At 36.2% G+C, this 21,767-nt stretch overlaps 1 long non-coding RNA gene across 1 annotated transcript in view; it reads left to right on the top strand.

Moving 5' to 3' along the window:
• Positions 1–1,358: 1,358 nt before the first annotated feature.
• The window catches only part of LOC136040611 (uncharacterized), a 37,693-nt gene continuing 17,284 nt past the window's right edge, over positions 1,359–21,767 (top strand). Inside the window, exon 1 of the long non-coding RNA XR_010620834.1 lies at positions 1,359–2,709. This is a non-coding gene — a long non-coding RNA (uncharacterized LOC136040611). The remainder of the gene's footprint in view (positions 2,710–21,767) is intronic.

The raw sequence follows: 21,767 nt of genomic DNA on the forward strand, positions 1-21,767 counted from the left end.
ACTATAAACACTATCCATCATGTGGATATTATAGCTATGGTTACCCATCTTACAGTTCTTATAGCTATGGCCACCCATCTTATAGCTCCTATGGCAGTGGTTACAGATGGAAAAGAGACATTTCTGAAGCAGAACCAACAGTAGAAGAAGCATTAGAAGGTGCAGAAACAAAACGTTATAAACATTACCTCTCTTACAAATACCGTAATCACTACCCTTCTTATGGGTATGGCCACCCATCATATTGATCTAGTTATGGAAGTTATCATTGGTAAAACTGAAAAATATTTATTTATAATGTCGTATTTTATAATAGTTTTTAATTTAAATATGATTAATGATATAAAGGTCTTTCCTTATTGCACCCCAGGGCTTAAAAAATTAGTCTACATAAGAGAAAAACTTTTGACCTCATACAAAAAAGTTTAATTCTAAGTTTACAAGAAATAATAGGTTTTCTTTCTGTAATAAAAAAAATACATTTGACATAAAGGTATTACTCTGATGATCCCTAAGTCTTTAAGAATTAGTGTAGAAAATCGAAACCATTTTTATCTCATTACGAGAGTAAATCAAAGTTTCAATGAAACCCCAAAAAATTCTTTTCTTAGTGAAAAAAAAATGATATAATGGTTCTTTCCCTTAAACCCGAAGTCTTCAAGAATTTTTTAGAAAAGAAAACATTTTTGACCTCCCTAAGAAAGTTTAAATCAAAGTTTCAAAGAAATAATAGTTTCCTTTCTGCAGGGAAAAATAAGCTTTACATAAAGGTTTTACTCTGATAAACCTAAAGTCGCCAAGAAGTAGTCTAGAAAAGCTTACCAATTTCTTCCTAATGAAGAGAGTTTAAATTAAAGTTTCCAAGAAATAAATTATTTCTTTTTGTAATGAGAGAGAAAAAATTATATAAGTATCTTTCTATATTAAACCAAAAGTACACAAGAATTCGTCAAGAAAAACGAAACAATTTTTGACCTCATTAAGAAAACTTAATTCGAAATTTATAAAAAATTAATTTTTTCTTTCCCCAGTGAGAAAAAAAAATATATAAAGATCTATGTATTAAACTCTAAGTCTCCAAAAATTAGTCTAGAAAAGCGAAAAAGTTTTGATCTCATTGAGATGAAATTTAAATCCAAGTTTTCACGAAATAAAAAAGCTTCTTTCCTCAGTGAGGAAAAAGAGAATTCACTTTTGTTTTTTATATTGAATTTATATAGCATTTTATTTACATACATAGTAGGTATGGTATGCCTAACATATATTCTAAACGATAAAAAGGGCTATAAAGATTATAAATGTTTTGAAATAGAAGTTGAGACCAAAGGAAATATAAAATACTTAATTGAATAAGGAGATCCAGAAATAATTCGTTAATATGACCAAACTTCTTGAGCTTGATTTCACAAAGTCTAGTAGAATATAGTTGTACATTCAATCAAAAATGGTTGGACTTAATATCGGATGAACTAATGATTCAAAATTGATTTTGATTATATTCAGGGCATTGAGCAAATAATCATCAAAACGAACTACGTCAAGTATGGAGATTTCAGAAATTGTTTCTGCACCTGAAGCTACGTCTTTTCAATAGTAACGTTATTCCAATACTACATTACACAGCAGAAATATTGCACCTGAATCAAGGGCAAGAGAAAACAGTTTTGGCTTTTGAAAACTCGTGTCTCCTTAGAGTATTGTACATCCACTGGTCAAAGAAGATGAAAACCAGTCCATCCGTGAAATGACTCAATAACTTCTAATAGCTGACATCATCAGAGTCAGAAGGTGGAGAAATTTGAGCCAAACGCTACGTAAGGATGACCATAAGCTCCCAAAATCCACGACACACTGGCAATCACCAGGGACTTTTAGCCGTGGAAGACCCAAAAATACACTGCGATGCACCTACCAGAAGGATCTACGCAACCTGCACACCTACTTTCTACCAGAATGGGAAGACATCACTGCAGCAGAAAACGAGAAAGGAATATTGGTGGCTCCTCCACAATACCCTGGGTGACTCAGGAGGCACAGGTGGAACTAAGGTCTAAGGTTATTTGTCTTTTAACAGTAAAAAAAGAGATTTTATCTCAAGAGATTGACGACTTCTGCCACTTTGTGTAAAAAAGGATGAAAAACAATATTTGCCTGATCAGAGACGAGAAAGTAGAGGTTACAGAAAATCGTAAAAGGACCTATGCCAGCACAAAATAAAAGCTATATTGTCCTTAGTAACCAATAAAATAGATCCTAATGCACGCAAGGAACTGATATCTGTTGTTTTCGCTATATAGCTTTGTCTTACTGAACAAGGTCAAATTTCTATCAAGTGAAAATCCGAGACATACCATCTGTAAATTGAACCCTTATCACTGTCAATCTAATAAAAAGTTCAAAACTTTTCCTGTGTATGATATATATTTATGATTTTAATACACTTTTTTAAGTACAAAATCGTTGAGCAGCTAAAATTGATTTTAATCTAGATACTTATCTTCTAATGTCTCTGCTATGTCTCTAATCTAGCTCTCTTCTAACAAGATGATGGAGGCAATTGGAGGCTGAAGGGGATATGGAGCCAATTTTTCATCCGAGTAATCATATCAAAGGTTATTCAATTCAAATATCAAATGAGAGAAGAGATCTTCTGAAGAGCTAGTAAAGAGTCACAACCAATACTAAAGTGGCTAGATTACACTTTTAAAGGTATAGTTTTAAGTAAGAAGATATTAGAGGTTAAAATCCCTTTCCATATTGACCGAACAACTTCTCAGAAATATTTAAAATATTTGACCTACAAAAAAAAAAAAAATAAGTATTTGATAATTTCTCACTTACAAATTATAGAACCCCCGGCAGCTAAGTTCACCCAAGTTACTGTTCTGAAGTAAATAATACTGTTAATTAATAGCAAAACTGTATATACTTTAAGAATGTGGCATTTCTAAGCCTTTTACAAGTTATAGGGTCATTTTCTTTGCCGAAAACTATTTGTATTTCGAGACGTTTGATTTTTTTGTAATATAACCAATAGAACAAAAATAAAAGCGATATCACAAGGCATATATATATATATATATATATATATATATATATATATATATATATATATATATATATATATATATATATATAAGTTGTCTGTGTCTGTGTGGGTCTGTCTGTCGGGTGACGTCATGTTTGTGTGTTGACTGACGTCATGAAGTTAGTTGTCGTCATTTTTGTTATGACGGTGACGTCATTAAAGATATTTAAGACATGCGTTCACGTAGAAATCTATTAATGTTTAACTGTAAAATGACTGATGAACTTACAATGGCAACAACCGAGGAAGATGCTCAAAGAGTCTATGCCAAAAAACTTGCTGGTGATAGAGAAAGTAAGAAAAAAAAGCGTGCCGAGGAATCAAAAGAACAGCAAGGAAACAGGCTTGAGGCTGATAGAGAAAGTAAGAAAAGAAAGCGTGCCGAGGAATCAAAAGAACAGCAAAGAAACAGGCTTGAGGCTGATAGAGAAAGAAAGAACAGAAAGCGTGCCGAGGAACTACCAGAGCAACGCGAAACCAGACTTGCTGCTAAAAGAGAAAGTGAAAAAAGAAGGCGTGCCGAGGAACTACCAGAGCAACATGAAACCAGACATGCTGCTAAAAGAGAAAGTGACAAAAGAAGGCATGCCGAGGAACTACCAGAGCAACATTAAACCAGACTTGCTGCTAAAAGAGAAAGTGAAAAAAAAGGCGTGCCGAGGAATCACAGGAACAGCAAGAAATCAGGCTTGCTGCTGATAGAGAAAGGAAGAAAAGAAAGCGTGCCGAGGAATCAGAGCAACCTGAAAGTTAACGCCTGGCATTCAGGTACAGCCCAGTCGATGATTATAGCTTGAGTAGATGTGTTCAAATCGGGACTATGTCTAAAATTTGTCCCTATTGCAAGGCCTTGAAATTCAATGGTGAAACAATGGGAATGTGTTGCGCCTCAGGAAAAGTTAAACGTCCTCTATTGGCTGCACCACCAGAGCCATTGAAAACTTTGCTTACTGGAACTACGTCAGAATCTAAGCGTTTTTTATCACAGATCAGAAAATATAACTCATGTTTCCAAATGACGTCGATTGGTGCCCAAATTGAAAATCCAGATCAATTTATGCCTACTTTCAAAGTAAAAGGGCAAAATTTATCATAAAGCAGGGTCCCTTCTACCATTCTCAGGCGAGAATCATAAATTTTTACAATTGTACTTCATCAGTGATAGAAATTCTGAATTGAATGCACGGTGCGAAATTTCTCCCAACGTTGAAAGGACAATCGTTTCCCAATTGCAACATCTTTTCCACGAAAATAATAATTTAATGCGTCCGTTCAAAACAGCCATCGATTTGATGCCTACTGATACGCATAAAATTGTTACGATTGTTACTGATACGCATAAAATAGACTAATGATTCGGCAGGATGAAGAAAATTATATTTTAAAATGCCGTCAATTGTTTCACAATTCGTCGTTGATATGTATGCTAAAATATCCGCCGTTAATATAACGTTAATATAACGTTTGCTATATATCCGCCTGAATCTGACCAAGCTCCGCTCTGAACAATACATTCATTTGCGAGATGCTGTTATAAATGACGGTAATACCACAAACGTTGGAAGATTAACAATTTTACCTTCGTCATATGCTGGCAGTCCCCGTCATATGCATGAATATGCTCAAGATGCTATTGCGTATGTTCGTCTCTATGGTCGTCCAGATTTATTTATTACATTTACATGTAATCAATCTTGGGACGAGATACTGCAGCTTTTACTTCAAGGACAATCGGCGGTTCATAGACATGACATTACAGCCCGTGTCTTCCGGCAAAAGTTGAAATCACTGATAAACTACATAGTAAATTTTGAAGTGTTTGGGTCAGTGCGATAGTGGATGTAAATACGTCAACAAAGGCAGTGACATGGCAGTTTTTGGCTTGCAGCCCGAAATCAAAGATATCGACGAAATCGTACAATATCAGGCTGGAAGATACATAAGCAGTAATGAAGCTGTTTGGCAAATTCTTTCATTTCCGATTCATGAACGTAGTCCAGCTGTTGTTCACTTAGCGGTACATTTACAGAATGGTCAACGTGTTTATTTCTCGGAAACCAACGTGCAACAAAGCGCCCTGAATCCACCGGATACAAAGTTAACCGGTTTCTTTTCGCTTTGCAAAAATGATTCTTTTGCAAAAAAAGTGCTGTATACTGAAGTGGCTTCGTATTACACGTGGAATACTAAAAATAAAGTATTTGAACGACGAAAACAGGGTAAATCAGTCGACAGCCAACCTACCATCTTCAAAGATACCACGATAGGAAGACTCTACACCGTTCACCCCGATCAACATGAATGCTTCTTTCTACGCCTGCTTTTGGTGAATGTACCCGGTCCGACATCCTTTGAGTATTTGAGAAACTGTAAACGGTACTATACATGACACTTACCGTAGTGCATGCCAAGCTCTGAATTTATTGGAGAATGACCAACACTGGGATAACTGCATCAATGACGCGTGCGAAACGTCAACTCCAAGTCAAATTCGTGCATTGTTTGGCATCATTTTAACAACTTGCTCTCCATCAGCTCCTACAGAGTTATGGGAAAAATATAAGTCAAAAATGTCCGAAGATATACTCCATCGAAAACAGTTAGAGACGTCAGATATGACTTTTGATTTTACATCAGAAATTTCTAATACACTTTAGTTATTATAGAAGATTTGTGCGTATGTATGGCAAACAAACCTCTTCAGGACTTGGGAATGCCTTCACCTAACCGTATCGCTGCTGTTTCGACATGTGTAGAATTGGATCGTGAACAAAGTTACAGTACGAGTGATCTATTGTCGTATGTACAAAATAACATATCCAAGTTAACGTCGGAACAAAAAGACATTTATGATACGATAATGCATTGTGTCGATAACAACGTTGGAGAAATTTTCTTTTTGGATGCGCCAGGAGGTACTGGTAAAACGTTTGTGATAAAACTGATTCTGGCATCAATTCGATCAAAAAATGATATAACGTTGGCAATTGCGTCGTCCGGAATAGCCACAACATTGCTGCCTGGTGGAAGAACTGCTCATTCCGCTTTGAAATTGCCTCTGAATTTGCATTCTACAGAAACTCCCACGTGCAATATTTCCAAATCATCTGGGTTGGGTAAAGTATTGCAGCAATGCAAACTTATTATTTGGGATGAGTGCACAATGGCACACAAAAAATTGCTCGAGGCTCTGGATCAATGCTTGAAAGATTTGCGAGGGAAGTCGAAACCCTTTGGCAGCACATTAATATTGCTTGCGGGAGATTTCAGGCAAACATTACCTATAATACCTAGATCAACTCCTGCAGACGAAATGAATGCTTGCCTGAAAAATTCTAATTTATGGGCACACGTAAAAACATTAAAATTAACTACAAATATGCGTGTCCGATTGCAAAACGATGACTCTGGTCAAACATTTTCAGATCAATTGCTGGCAATTGGAAACGGAAAGCTCCCAGTAGACTCAATTTCAGGACGTATACAGCTTAGGGTGGAGCTTATTTTAAAAATTTTTGAAATATTATTTTCTTACCCCCCTAAGTTGTTCCATATCACCTGAAAACATTGTAGAAAAAGTTTGAGCCATTTATAATAATGTTTAGGGGTAGCTCAAGTACCTCAAAGATTAAGAAAAAAAGTAAAAAAGAAGGAAAAAGTAAAAAAGAAGGATTTCGAGCAACTTGTATTTTGCCTAAAAACACATAAACAAAATTGTTTAGTTCCTATTTATTGTTGACCGGATAGAGTCTGTTTCCTGCTATCGGGATAAGCTCTGCGGTGTTCATTGACAACTTGCAGCAGAACCAGACATAATTTAGCCGGCAATGCAAAATTTCCATCCTTCAGAGATGAACGTGTTCAGACTTGTTTGCTTTTGACCGGTTGCGCTTACTAGAGTCTCGGACACCAAGACTCAGTCTGGTGTAGTTTTTTTGCTCGAGGCGATATTGTATCAGTTCTGTTTTGTTATCAGTGTTGTTTTTTTTACAATAATAAGCTAACTGTGTATTAACTTGTCTCAAGACAGTAGATTTCTATAACGTTAATGACTACTGAGCGTTGATTGACGAATTTGAATGTAACTGAGCCTATTCTTTTGTTGGAGAAGCAATGAGTTGAACAATTTTTGCTCTTTTTTCTAAAAAAAATTCACCCTACCTAAGTTCATGATTATAAATTCTGTTTTCTTTTTATTTCAGACCCAATTGAGACTGAAAATGTTAGCAAATGCAACTAGATCTCGAACAGAGTTATATCTCATTGGTAGCTCTGTGTCTGAATTAAGAGGTAGCAAGCTGCCTTCATTGCGAATGGCTCTTGGGTTCTTCCTTCATCTCCACCTTGAACTGAATGAGACCATTAGGCACTCGTCGGCTGCTGCTGTAACCGAACTAGCAAAGTTTTGGCGGAAAGCTCGAATTCCAATGAAAGATCATCAAAACTTTCAAACCAAGCTTGAGCAGGCAATTTAAGAATGGCGTCTTCTCAAGAAGAACAAAGCACGAAAGTCATCAACTCAACAGGCGAGAGAGGCGGCCTTCGTATCTAGGCTCGAGTATCTTTTTGACATCGCTCACGCCGATGCCCTGAACACGATGTCAATACAAGAAGAAAAAGATTTCTTGTTAGCCCAGCGAGAAAAAGGGAGACGGGGGTCAATGGTTGGCGTAGATGAAACACTAGCTTGCAAGGAGAAAAGGGTGTCTGAGAGAGAGCAGCAAACACTTAAAAGACGACAGCAAACAGAGAACATACAACAGATAGAGGCTTCCACAGCCGAACTTACCACATCTGGTTCAGAGATCAGCGCAGCAGAAGACGTTGACAGTGAGGGGGCTGTTGGAGGAAGCAGAACTCAAAAAAGAAAGAGGGGCCGAAAAGCTGTAGTTACACCTGAACTAGCAGCAGCTCTTGATCGTACTAAAGTATCAGACCGCAAGGCTGTTTTCGTCATAGCAGAAACTGCCAAAAGCTTAGGAATGACTATTGACCAACTAGCTCTAAATAGAGATTCAGTTCGCCGACTCAGAGCAAAACATCGAATTCACAGTTCTGCAAGCATCAGAGCCAAGTTTCAGAGTGATGTTCCCCTTGTTGTCCACTGGGACGGCAAACTGATCCCCGACCTCATTGGAAAAGAGAAGGTTGATCGTCTGCCTGTTTTGGTTTCCGGAAAAGAAGTTTTACAGCTACTCACAGTAGCCAAGCTTCCATCCGGAACAGGCGAGGCTCAGGCTTCTGCTGTCTTCGGAGCTATTGAAGACTGGGGCATACCCGGCAACATCCGAGCCATGTGTTTCGATACTACAAGCTCAAACACTGGCAGGATCTCTGGTGCTTGTGTTCTGTTGGAGCAGAAGCTAGGTAAGGAACTCTTGTCACTGGCTTGTAGACATCATATTATGGAGCTCGTCATTGGTGCTGCGTTTCGAGTGTGCATGGGATCGACATTTTCTCCTGAGGTTCCACTCTTCAAACGCTTCCAGGACTATTGGAGATTCATAGATACAGATAAATATGAAACAGGAATTGCAGCTGATGATGTGGCGCGTCTAGTGGATGACATCAAACCAAGTACCATCGATTTTGCTAACAAGCACCTTGAATAGAGCCAGCCGAGGAATGATTACAAGGAATTCCTGGAACTTGTGCTCATCTTTCTTGGTGCTACTCCTGCGAGAGGAGTACGATTCATGTCACCCGGAGCGATGCACCATGCCAGATGGATGAGCAAAGTGATATACAGTTTAAAGATCTGGATGTTCAAGGCTCAGTTTAGACTGACTCTCACAGAAGAAAAAGGTTTGCGTGACGTGTATGTGTTTGCAGTACGTGTGTACCTGAAAGCCTGGATCTCTGCACCTTTAGCCTCAGGTGCTCCGTACAGTGACCTACTACTGCTGAAGTCGCTGCTCGAGTACTCGTCCATCCATTTGGCAATCTCAAAGGCCACATCAAACAAGTTTTCCGGTAACTTGTGGTATTTGTCACCCGAACTCGTTGGCTTGGCTTTCTTCGACAGTCGCGTCAGTTCGTCGACGAAGAGACGGATGGTGAGTGCCATGCAGAGTGAAGACGACCAGGAACAGGAACATACCAAGCGTATCACCATTGATCTTGATTCAGCCAAGAATAAAAACCTGGAACATTTTGTTACAGCAAAGTCAGCAAAACTTTTTCAAATGATGGATCTTCCGGATGGATTTCTCACAGTTGATCCAGACTTTGGAAGATAGACACGACTACAAGCTAGCGTCAGAAACTGTGAGGTCACTCAAAGTCGTCAATGACCACGCTGAGCGAGGAGTGGCACTCATTCAAGAGTACAGCGGTTTTATAACCCAAGATGAGTCGCAGCTGCAATTTCTGCTGCAAGTTGTCAATGAACACCGCAGAGTTTATCCCGACAGCAGGAAGCAGACTCTGTCAGGTCAACCATAAATAGGAACTAAACAATTTTGTTTTTATTTTTTTAAAGCAAAATACAAGTTGATCGAAATCCTTCTTTTTTTCTTTTTTCTTAATCTTTGAGGTACTTGAGCTACCCCTAAACATTATTATAAATGGCTCAAACTTTTTCTACAATGTTTTCATGTGATATGGAACAACTTAGGGGGGTAAGAAAATAATATTTCCAAAATTTTTAAAATAAGCTCCACCCTAATACAGCTACCTGCTGATTTCTGTAATTTAGTGACGTCCAAAAATGAATTGATTGAAAAAGTATTTCCGAATATTCTAAACAATTATAAAATAATAAATGGCTAAGTGAAAGAGCGATTCTTGCACCCAAAAATATAGACGTCCACGAAATCAACAATATTGTTTTGACCAAGATTCGAGACCAGGCAGTCCTTTACAAGTCAGTCGACACAGTTTTGGAACCAAATGAAGCGGTTAATTATCCATCTGAATTTTTAAATTCCGTGGATCTTTCAGGGCTTCCACCACACGTGCTACAACTAAAAATAGGCGTACCAATAATACTTTTAAGAAATATCAACCCACCAAAGCTTTGCAATGGCACGCGACTTGCCGTAAAAAAAAAAAAAAAACAATGGAAAACCTAATAGAGGCCACAATCTTGACAGGGCCTTTCGAGGGTGAGGCTGTTCTTATTCCTCGCATTCCCATGATTCCAACGGATCTGCCTTTTCAATTTAAAAGATTGCAATTCCCAATTCGATTAGCATTTGCAATCACCATTAACAAAGCTCAAGCTCAATCATTAGAAAAATGTGGTATAGATATTAATACTGATTATTTTTCCCATGGACAATTGTACGTGGCATGTTCGAGGGTCGGTAAACCTGACAATCTATTTATATGCAGCGACAATTAGATAGCGAAGAATGTTGTATATTCGCAAGTTCTACGCAGTTAATTTGTATTGTATCTATCTATCTATCTATCTATACAAAAACAAGTTGTGTGTATGCATGTTTGTTTGTTTGTAAAAAGAGCGTTTGCATATGACGTCATTATTATTACATAAGGCTTTGTATATGCACAAACAATGGTAAAGCCAAGAATGTTATATATTCGCAATTTTTACGTAGTTCAAAACACATATATAAATCTATTTATATTCATAGGTGGTACACAGGGACACAACTACAATGGCGTGTAACTAATATGGCGCGTAACGACTTACGCGCGCGCGGGGAGGCTTGGGGGGGTGCGAAGCGCCCCCACCAACTTGGTGTTGGGATGGCGCAAAGCGCCACCCCAACAGCTAGTATATATATCAATATATATATATATATATATATATATATATATATATATATATATATATATATATATATATATATATATATATATATATATATATATATATATATATATATATATATATATATACTAAATAAAAAGAAATTTTTTTAACTGAAAGTAAGAAGTGACATTAAGACTTAAGACCGATGGAAACTATTCCGTAGATGAGAGGGGCTGTACCCTCCTCAACGCCTCGCTCTTCACCCTAAAGTTTGGCTCTTTGTTCCAACTCCACTTTTTGGAACAATAAAAACTTTTGTGTAAAGAGCGTGGTGCTGAGGAGGGGACAGCCCCTTTCATATACGGAATAATTTCTGTTTTTTTAAGTTTTAATGTCACTTTTTACTTTCAGTTAAAACAAACAACTTGTTTTTTATACTTAATTTCTAAAGGTTTTTCATATAGTAGAGGTTCGAATTTGGCTAAATGTATATGAAAAATTAAAACAAAATTTGCATATTAATTTTGACGGATTTATTCCGTATTTCAAGGGTCACCCCTCCTCAAAACCTTACTTTTTTCGCTAAGGCTGTTAGAATTTCTAAAAAGCTTCACCTTCTAATTAAGCTGCCTATTTTTTTTAGTAGAAGCTCTAAAAAACTGGGACAAACAATCGAACTTTAGCATAAAGAACAAGGTATTCAGGAAGGGGCCACCTTTCATATATGGAATAATTTCTGCTCGTTTTTCAAATAATGGTTTGAATCTGGTTCATTCTCTATGAAATATACCCCTCCCCCTCATCGAAAACTCTTCCATGGAAATTTCATCCAAAGTAAATCCCCCCTCCCGTCAAATTTTCTTCAGACAATTCCATCCTGGCTGAGAATCTCCCGTACCTGTAAAACTCTTTGCGGACAAATCAGACTGAAAAATTCAACTTGCATTCTTTCACTTGAATACGATTTTATTCTCTAATCGGTCTCTCTTGCACTTCAGAAATCCCCTCTTTCGTGATAAATATTTCCTGGAAATCAAAACATCCGGAAAAGAAACCCCTGGATAATTCTCCCGGAACATATCCAAACAAAAAATTTGGCAAAGAGAATGTAAGACAATTAAAAGAATTTCGTATAGCAATTCTGTTGGATCCGTTTAGTGTAGCATTTCCCCTGGAATATTCATCCCCCCAACAGAAGTTTCCCTCCCTAAGGAAAATTCTCCTGAAGAAATACACTCCAAGAACACCCCCCCCCCAAAAAAAAGTCTGTATACTTTGCAATGACAAATTCTATGCGTAAACAATAAGTAAATTTCATAGCTTCCAGACCTTTCCCAAGGGACTTTGGGGCGTCATTTTACACTTAAAGATTATTTTGGAGAAAAAAAGGTGTGAAAGGGGGCCCAGTTGCCCTCCGACTATTTTGGTTACTTAAAAAGGGCACTAGAATTTTCAATTTCTGTTCCAATGCATCCTCTCCCAATCTTATAGGACCATTATTTCGATATGATCACTAATTAATTAAAAGAACTAATTTTATAATACTGAGGATAAAGCATACAATGATATTTCTGTTTGTAATTATCAGTGATTTTTGTTCTTGAGATTTATAATTATAAAATAGCATATTTTCAAAACAAGTATGGCATTCAGTAATGCACAAATGAAGAAATAGTCTTGAAAAGGTTTAGGAGGCGCTAGTCTTATTCCTGTTTGTGGTAAAAAAAATTTTTGTTTCAAGTTTGACTGAAGTATTCGTTTTGGTGTCTGTTTGTTTTTTAATTCATTTCTTGATCTATAGCAGTATCTGTTATCCTCGTATTTGACGTGACAACAATTTTCATTTCCTTTTAGGTTTCATTTGTTTAAATAACAATTTCTGTCTGGTCAAGTTTAAATTACTATAGGGCTTAATTTCTGGTTACTATGGGGTTTATTTCAGTCTTTACCCGGTTGCACCTGACGCTATAATCATAATACAAATGAGAATTTCGTAATGAAAAAAATGTATCCCCCTTCTCAAGCCTCGTCTCGTATTTGTAGTCTTTGAGGCTGTAGGTTTATGTCTCCACCTTGCCTCCTACCTCCACCTTTCTTTGCCTCCTCTCTTCCTCTTGTTTGACCTGAAGTATCTGAAATGACTCATGAACTATAAAATCATCAAATCAATTTTTTTTTTAAATCAGAAAATTTTCTGGGGAGGGAGTAGCAGACGCAATAATGACAATGGGGGTTGGGTGATAGTTTAAGTGGTCTAGGGCACCAAACTACAATTATATCTCAAAGAAGACGAATTTGCAATCAATTTAAAATTCTGAGAAGCTAATTAATTTAAAACTATCAATAACTATATTTTAGGCTTCCCAGTGTCAAAAGAAGTAATGCCAAACGGTGGCAGTACTGGATTCAACAAAGTTGTTACGCTTTATTTGTAATGAAAATAGGCTACGTTTGGTGATCTGTAATTGCGTATTGGCTATAATGAAGGAGGGTGAGTCATTCTTTAGGTGGGGGTAGGGTATATTCCTACAAAGGTACATTTTAATGGACAAACTGCTTACTCTTCATGGGACTTCAGATAAATGTTGAAAGAGGCAGGGGAGAGTAGGACTTAATCAAAATATTTCTCTATACAGCTAAAATGTTACATTCCCATATCTAAAAGCACATAGGTGGAAAGACAAAACAGGTTATCATCAGGTTCGCCAGGGAATTTATTTGGGGTGGCAAATACTGCTAGGAACTTAGTTTTCAGCAATTTTAAATGGTAATATTATTTTCCTATTCGTATAAAGTACTACAATGTAACTAAACGAATGTATGTAATGTATTTATCGATAAGAAAATCCTATTGTGGAGGTTGTAATGGATTCAGTTATGTAGAAGATCAAAAGTTTCACAGAATTTCCATCCATACAAACAATGCTACTCTTTTTTGTCCCAATCGAAATTCTTTAGCAGTAATACTAACAAGAACTTTTCACCAGAATTACTATTTATCGCCAATTTTTTAAGTATATTCAGATTTTATCTTAAATCGAAATGGCAAATTTAATGTAGGACGGCACTAATGAACGTACAATTATTGATTTACATTATTGATTTTACATTTTTACCTCTAATTACGTTTTGGTTAGGCCTGGGTATATAATATTTTTCAAAGTACTAAAACACTCTTGTTTAACGAAGAAAGTGTTGAGAAGGGGACAGTCCCCCTTATATACAGATTTCTTTCTATTTATTTTAAGTTTTGAACTTGCTCCTTACTATAGATGAAAAACCTTTTCTGTTTGTTTAATTGCATTTCATGAAACTGTAATGTGTTATGAATAGAATACTTTTGTTAGCACAGAAAACTATCAATATTTCAATGAGCTCTATTTGGATTTTGATGGATAATCAAGCAGTTCGTGGAAACGAACTGTAAGTAAGGAACGACCGGGCTCCAAAGTAACCGAAACTAAAAAAAAATGGAAATTTGATACCAATAGACATATCAAAAGTATTGGTTTATTGTGCTGATTCTAAATATATAAATTTCATTAAGTTCAATCTTACCCATCAAAAGTTACGAGCCTGAGAAAAACCGTCTGATTTCTAAAAAAGGGCAAATACTTCCTAGAGTTCATAGAATTTTAATGAAAAACACATCATCCGATTCAGTATATCAAAGAACCCTACTTTTGAGGTTTCAAGCTCATTTCTAAAAAAACGTGGAATTTTGTAATTTTTGCCAGAAGAAAGATCACGGATGCGCGTTTATTTGTTTTATTCCACCAGATGTTACTACATTGACCCAGTGGGCTTAGAACGTCGGGAAATGATTCATTCTAGTTCTAGTGTCTTTTTTAAGTGACCCAAAAATTGGAGGGCAACTAGAATCCCTCCTATGCGAGTTTTTTTCCCAGAATCATTCGATCAAATCTGAGGTATTTGTTTTCCACATAGTTGAAAGGCCCAAAAACTATGTCTTTTGACATAAAGTGACCCCCTGAAGTCCCCGGAGAAAGATTTTAAAGTTATAAAATATGTCCATTTTTTATACTAGGAGATATGGATATATTTTTCGGATGGGAGGGGAGGACAAAGTTTCTGCTGGAATAATTTTCCATGAAGAAGGACGATTCCGGAAAGTGAGCTTTTCAAGGGATATTTTACACTGGGTGAATTTGCCACAATTTCTATACGAAATTTCCTTACATGTCTTACTTTCTCTTTACCGATTCAATTTTGTAAGTGGATATGTTAAGGGTCATTGTCCATGGTAAATTTTCGCCAGAATTAAATTGTCTAGAGATGTTTCTGTGGGGAGGGGGATTATTCCTTGTAGGTGGAGCCAGGTATCCTGGCGTTATTTAGAAAATGATTAGAAATTAAACAAAAATCATATTTTTCAACTGAAAGTAAGGAGCAACATTAAAACTTAAAGTGAACAGAAACTATTACGTATATGAGGGGGGTTGCCCTATTCTGAACACCTCAGTCTTTACACTAAAGTTTAAAGCTTGTTCGGATTCATTAAAATGACTCCTGAAACACCAAGGTCATTTAATTAGAACAATAAGTAAACTTTTTTTGAAGTGCCAAAAAACTATAGCGTGAAAAGCGAAGTGTTGAGGAGTGGGCAACCCCCCTCATATGCATAATAACTTATGTTCGTTTTAATTTTTAATGCTGCTCCTTATTTTCAGTTGAAAAAAACTGTTTTTTTTTTCTTTATTTGATGAAGCTTACGGACCAACATTTTTCTAAACTCAATGGAAAAAGTATGTCAATTAAAGTAAAAGTATAAAAAAAGAAAGAAGTAATTAATTACAAAAAACACCCAAAAATAGCCTACTTACAAAAACTAGGATATAGATTTCAAGTATTCTATTCTGTTAAGTAATACTAAAGCGTTGGTCGGATATTTTTTTTTAGCAATATCGACAGTTTTGAACCTGGTTATCAAACACCAAAGTATTTGATGCTTTTTGACTCAGTGTTTACAAAAGTAGCACACTATCAAAGTAGTTTGTTCAAAGTAAAACCTTAAAACCAAGATTGGGAAAATCAGATAAAAATTTTTAAGTCAATATCTTTAATTTAATTTTGAATCCAAAAAACCAATCTTTATGACAACTTTATGCTAGACAACTGAAAATTTCTTAATCTTTTTCAAAGTGACAACTAGATAATGCAATTACACCTGGAGAAAATAAATAAATATAAAACACAAAAAGCGCGTCCGTACGGGGGGGGGGGAATACAAAAATTCCCAGTATTCCGTTCAGGGGAAACCTTTCCGATTATAGTAGCTTCATATATCAGCTCATGGGTACTCTGGCAATGCAAACAAAAGTTGAAAATTTAACCACTTATAATCGGTGTTGCCCAAACCCTTGTCCACTTCCAAATTATTGCTGACAATCCATCTGTTCCAGGTAATGATCCACCTCTCATTCTTTCTAGCAATTTCTTTGCCTCATCTTGGTTTACAGGCTGAAAAAGCTCTTGATCTTTTTCAGCAATAGGTCTATATGACCACTGGCTTTCTAATCCTACAGTGTTTTTAGAGCTGCACTTTCATCCAAAGCACTGTTTTCATCCAGTGTTCTACAGTGTTCCAGTGTTTTCATCCAGTGTTTCCACTGTGTTCTACAGTGTTTTCATCCAAAGCACTATTCCCCTGCCTGCCTCTCCATTTCCTCTAAATAATATGGCCAATTTTCAACAGGTGGAATCCTCCTTTCTTCATTACTACACCCTAACAAATTTTTCGCTAACTTCCCAAATCCTCTGCTATCGCTACCTCTAAATGCTTCTCTATTTTTTTTACTCCTCTCATATTCAAATGACCTTTTTTCCCTTTGTAAACCATTTATACTCTCTCCTCTCTATCTGAAGTTTCCCATGGTTCTTATCAAATTATTTCTTCCCTTTATAACCTTTTACTATTGTAATCAAAATATCCAATATATTTCTCCTAGCTAGACACTTGCTGTAAAAGAAAACTCTCCTCAGACCTCTCTCTCCCAGTTGCAAGCCTCCCCCCTTCTGAAATATACTACTTGACTTAGTAGGCCTATAGAACCTTGAACTTCCCCATCTTCCACTAATCTTCCACAAATCCTAGGGTTCTTTCCAAACTTGTCTGCTCAGGTTCTTGCATTATTTTCTCCAGAAATGACTTTTCCACCTTAGGAGACACATAAAGCGGACTCTTCATTTCTATGGCCTCTTCTTCTTTCCTATTTTCTACTGCCCTACTCTTACCCATTATCCCACTGCCTTTTTCTTTTTGTCTCCACTTTCTTTTCTCTAAATTTAATTCCATCTTGGCCCTAATTGGCATGTGATCAGACCCCGCCAGAGCCAGAACCTCAAGGTCAATGCATGATGGCTAAAGATACAATCCACCATAATAAAATCAATCACACTTGGAGCCCACTATAACAGGTAAATTTGTCCTTACCCTTATCCATTCCTATTTTCCCATTTAAAATTACGAACTTATAATTATTACAAAATTTCAAAAACTTCCTTCCCTCATTATTATTTCTGCGAAGGTTATCCTATTCCCCCTCTGTGGAAGAGGTATATCAACATCATCACAATTTCTTCCCACTGGTAAATGGGAGCCTCTCCCACGTCGATCCATCATGAGTTTTACAATTTCATAGAAAGCAAAAACAACCGGCCGGATACAGTTTTGAAAAGGCAGATTTTTCCCTCTAAAAAATAGTATAAGTATCCTCTTCCGAAAATGAACTGGGCTCTGGTGGAATATATACAGCACAGAAATTAATATTTACTTTTGAAAAACAAACTCTAATCCACACTAGACTACATGACGCAATTTTCAGGTCTGGAACTTCACTCTTCAAAAGAAAATTCATTGAAAATACAAAAGCAACACCTCGATATGTACTCCCATTTCTTGAATTTTTTCTGTGGGCACTAAAATGCACGTGTTCTAGTATAAATATTGGACTTTCCAACAGACTTTCAACCAGTAACATCAAGTACCACTTATATACTTAAACTCAATCGACCACAGATTTTATCTTCCACAAGCCCTTGATTGTTCCAATGCACAATATTTACGTCCTTTGTTTCATCGTGGCAGGCTAATTTTTAGTTCAAGTTTCCCTTTTCACTGTTTTCTCTCTGACTAAATCCATGATTTTGGGTGCAAAATCTTGCCTTTCATTACTAAATGAGTCTGTAGGGTCACGGAAAAAGCGTCACGGAATTCGACTAAGGGTTTCGATTAGGGCTAATAAATTCCGTACTCGACCAGTTAGAGGCCAGACTGGAAGCAGCCGGCCGAGAGTTTTTGCACCTTGCGACAGATGAGGTCAAATTCTTTATACTGTCGAAAACGCTATGTGCACTACTATATGACATCTACGAATAAGTGCTTTCCAGAGAAACTTGGGAAGCATTTCTCTATCTAGCTGTTTGGAATTCCACTTTCCAAATTACCTCCTTGCTGTTTCCCATTAATTCTTTTCCCCCCACCGTCTCACGGTTCTCTAATTCTTCACCTCTGCCTGTTTCAAAGTTATGACAAAAGTATTTATTTCTAGTAATCAATTTCAAATCGCGTAGCTTCACGTCTGATTGACCATCACTTTTCATTTTGTCAATTTTGATTTTGAGTTGTCTTCGTGCCAACATTTCTCGTTCTGTGTAATGCAGGCTAACTTATAATTTCCGCTAACACAGATAAACGTTTGATTTCAATACAAAACCTGCGGCAGATACAGCACCAAATTTTATGAAGATGGGGGGGGGGATACTGCAGGTTGATTTTAGGTGAAACGCATCTCTAAAATCACCTAATTTTTGTGTTTAGGATAATGTTTCTAAAATTAGAAATTAAATCATTAAAAAAATGACCAACCTCTTTTGATTGGATCAATGCTACATAAAATGAGGTTAGAGTGCTTATTCTCAGCTTCAAGCTGCTATAACTTTGATTTTGTTAGCTATTGTTCTTTATGGTAGGATAGTCACTTCAAACTGAATTTTTTCGCTTTGCTACTTAAATTCGTTCACTGACGTATCCATTCGGTGAGACATTATTCCCAGATCTGCGCTGATCGATGAAACCTGCTGAGCTATTGGGTCATTTTTTTATATTTATTCTCATTTTGTTAATCTTTGCTAGTATATCTGAAAAATCCTGGGCTTGATTCTTTGCCAGTTTTCCTTTCTTACTACAAAATCATTATGACAAATGAAGGTTCTTAACTTTCTGTAGGCAGCCCCACGCGCTTTTTTCCACCGTTCTCTGACGTCCCACTCAGCTGCTATCTTATCCAGTTTTTAAATGGCAAAGTTCTTATTATACAAGCTTTCTAATATCAGTCAATATGTTAACTCATTCACTGCTTTCTGCCAAACTTAGCTTATTCCACTAATGATTGATAACCATAAATTGGTTTTTAACGTGTAATCTTCTCTGCATACCAGAGGTGTTTACTGAATAAATGCCAAGTATAAACCGATATATGAGCTTGTATACTGGTAGAGGGCATGGGGTAAATTTCCCCGAGGAATGGCCTGGGACCTCTCCTCAGGATAAAAGATATACAACACATCTTTCCAGCCTCAGTTCCTCAATGAGGCTGTGACAATCCCGGTCTTTGTACTTCCAGCTGCAATGTAGGCTCTGCTGATCGCGCCCCTCCTTCGGCTCATCAGTGGTGTGGAATATACCGAATTCTTTGTGTAAGATCCGGAAGGTCAAGGTTTTCATCAGGTACAAAATGCCATTCATTACAAATAAATATAAGCTGAATGATAAAAATCAGACTGATCCATCATAAAATCTGTGCTGAGTTTAACGAACAAATATTGAAGATTGTTTACTGATGTTTGTTGATTGACCACTGACGGTAGAATATTAAGATCTATAGTATTTTTTTTCTGTTTTGTTTTTGTGTCTCCATGATGGGCTGGCCTCCCACGCACCTCCTGCCCAGCATATCCTTTCATTCTTGTTTCTGAGGTTTTTGTGTTGTTACTATTGTTTTTTTTTTGATGAGGTTAAGTTTTGATATTACACTTATTATTATTATGATGAGATATTTAGGTATTTCTTGTCCTACTATTTATATTCACAACTTTACGAGCTCTGCTCTCTGTTGAGGCTTAATATTTTTTTTTGTATCTGTAAATATATGAAATAAACCGTTATACAAATCCTCATCTTTGCGCTTCAAAGACTATGAGGAATGATTATTAGACTGGAAAAATATATTACAGATATATTTAAAGATATATATAAAGGTATATTTAATATATTTAAAAATATATTAAGGATATATTAGACTGGAAAAAAAGTCAGTAGCTTTCAATAACACTAACTGTGCGTTGCAGAAAATGTCTTCTAAAGATACATAGATAGATATTTATTATAAAATAAACAAACAATAAAAAAAATAAAAGCACACACATCATCATACACTCCCGGAAGGTTTTATGTTGGGCAATGCAGGAAGGACGAGAAACAAACGTGGAAAAAGACAAAAAAAAAGTGAAACTAAAAAGAAAGAGTTATTAAAACACCCAACATCCACAAAGTAAAAATCTGTTTAGCGAAATGTAAGAAAGAAGACGCGTTAAGTGGTAATATAAAACCGTCCCATTTTTTGATAATATACATTTTATTTAAAGCAAGAGAGGCTTGTTGCTACCCGTCTCCTAAACTGGCATAACTAAACAAAATAGATTAGTTGCAATTTTGCGGTGGAACCAGTTTTCTCTTTTTTTTTGTCCTGTTTCTTATTTCTCCCAATGACAATTTTAACTTATTGCTTGAAACTAGCAAGGTCCTCCAAAGATCTACGAAATTGTTTACCTTTGGCTGAATTCATAAAGAAAATGCTAAATTTTGGAGAACAGCACACAAATCTTGCCTTGGACCAAATGGTCGCTATTTCCAATTGAGGAAAGGCTTGAATTCTAAAGTGGAGCTTCATTGTTCGTATCAATGAGGAATACCCCATGCTTCCGTTTGTTCGAGCCATATTTCTGCTTTCAAGAGGAAAGCAATCACGACAGCAAGCTAAAGTCAAACTTGTACGTAAAAGTGCTTTTGATCTATGAAGATTCTCTATTCTATCCTTGAAATACACTATTAGAATAGTAGATAGAAAAATTTCATGGCCCAAAAAAAAATGTGTTTTCTCATACGTCTGAAAGTGCTACCATCTAAATCCTGCTTTTGATTTTGGTTGATCTATTGATTACATTGCCTTTTTACAGACGAAGCTAAAGGAGTGGTATGCGTGTGCCTCCTATACACCAATGATTTTTACGTCTCTAAGGACGTTGGAAGTTTTCTATTACTCTTAAGTTGGTCCTTCGTAAGAAAATCCGCTTTTGGACAAAGAGAGAAACAAAATTAATATTTAGCATGCAAAATCTACTTGCACTTATTTCAACATATCTAGCCTAAGAAGTTCAGTGCCAATGCTGTTTTTTTATCTTTGCAGGCAAATTTAAATTACTTCAACGAAATATTATTGCTCAAAATATTTTGAATAGTACTATGATATGACTTCAGATTTGGGTAAGTGTTTCAGAAAATAAACAGATTTGAAGTTCATTCACTGTTCCCAAACACTGTTCTACTTTCTAATCATGTGTAAAAGTTGACTTTGGTTAGAGACAGTAAAACCGGAATAATGTAAAAACTCCAAGGTTATGCTATTTTTTTCAAGCAGCTAAAAGTTTTGCTGTTTTTCATGCACGAGCTGATTTTTTAGGTTTTTTTATCATTATGAGAATTGATACCTCTACCTTAAGTTCACCATAAATATTATCTCACAATTATGATGGATTTATTTCCTGTTAAAAAGGTAATAAATAAGACTGACTATAAAAGATAAGATAGACTATAGAAGAAAAGAATGAAAAGATCGCTAAAAAATGAAACACAATAAAATAGTTTCATTATAGACAGAG

Source organism: Artemia franciscana, chromosome 21, assembly GCF_032884065.1.
Source record: "Artemia franciscana chromosome 21, ASM3288406v1, whole genome shotgun sequence".
Lineage (NCBI taxonomy): Eukaryota > Metazoa > Arthropoda > Branchiopoda > Anostraca > Artemiidae > Artemia > Artemia franciscana.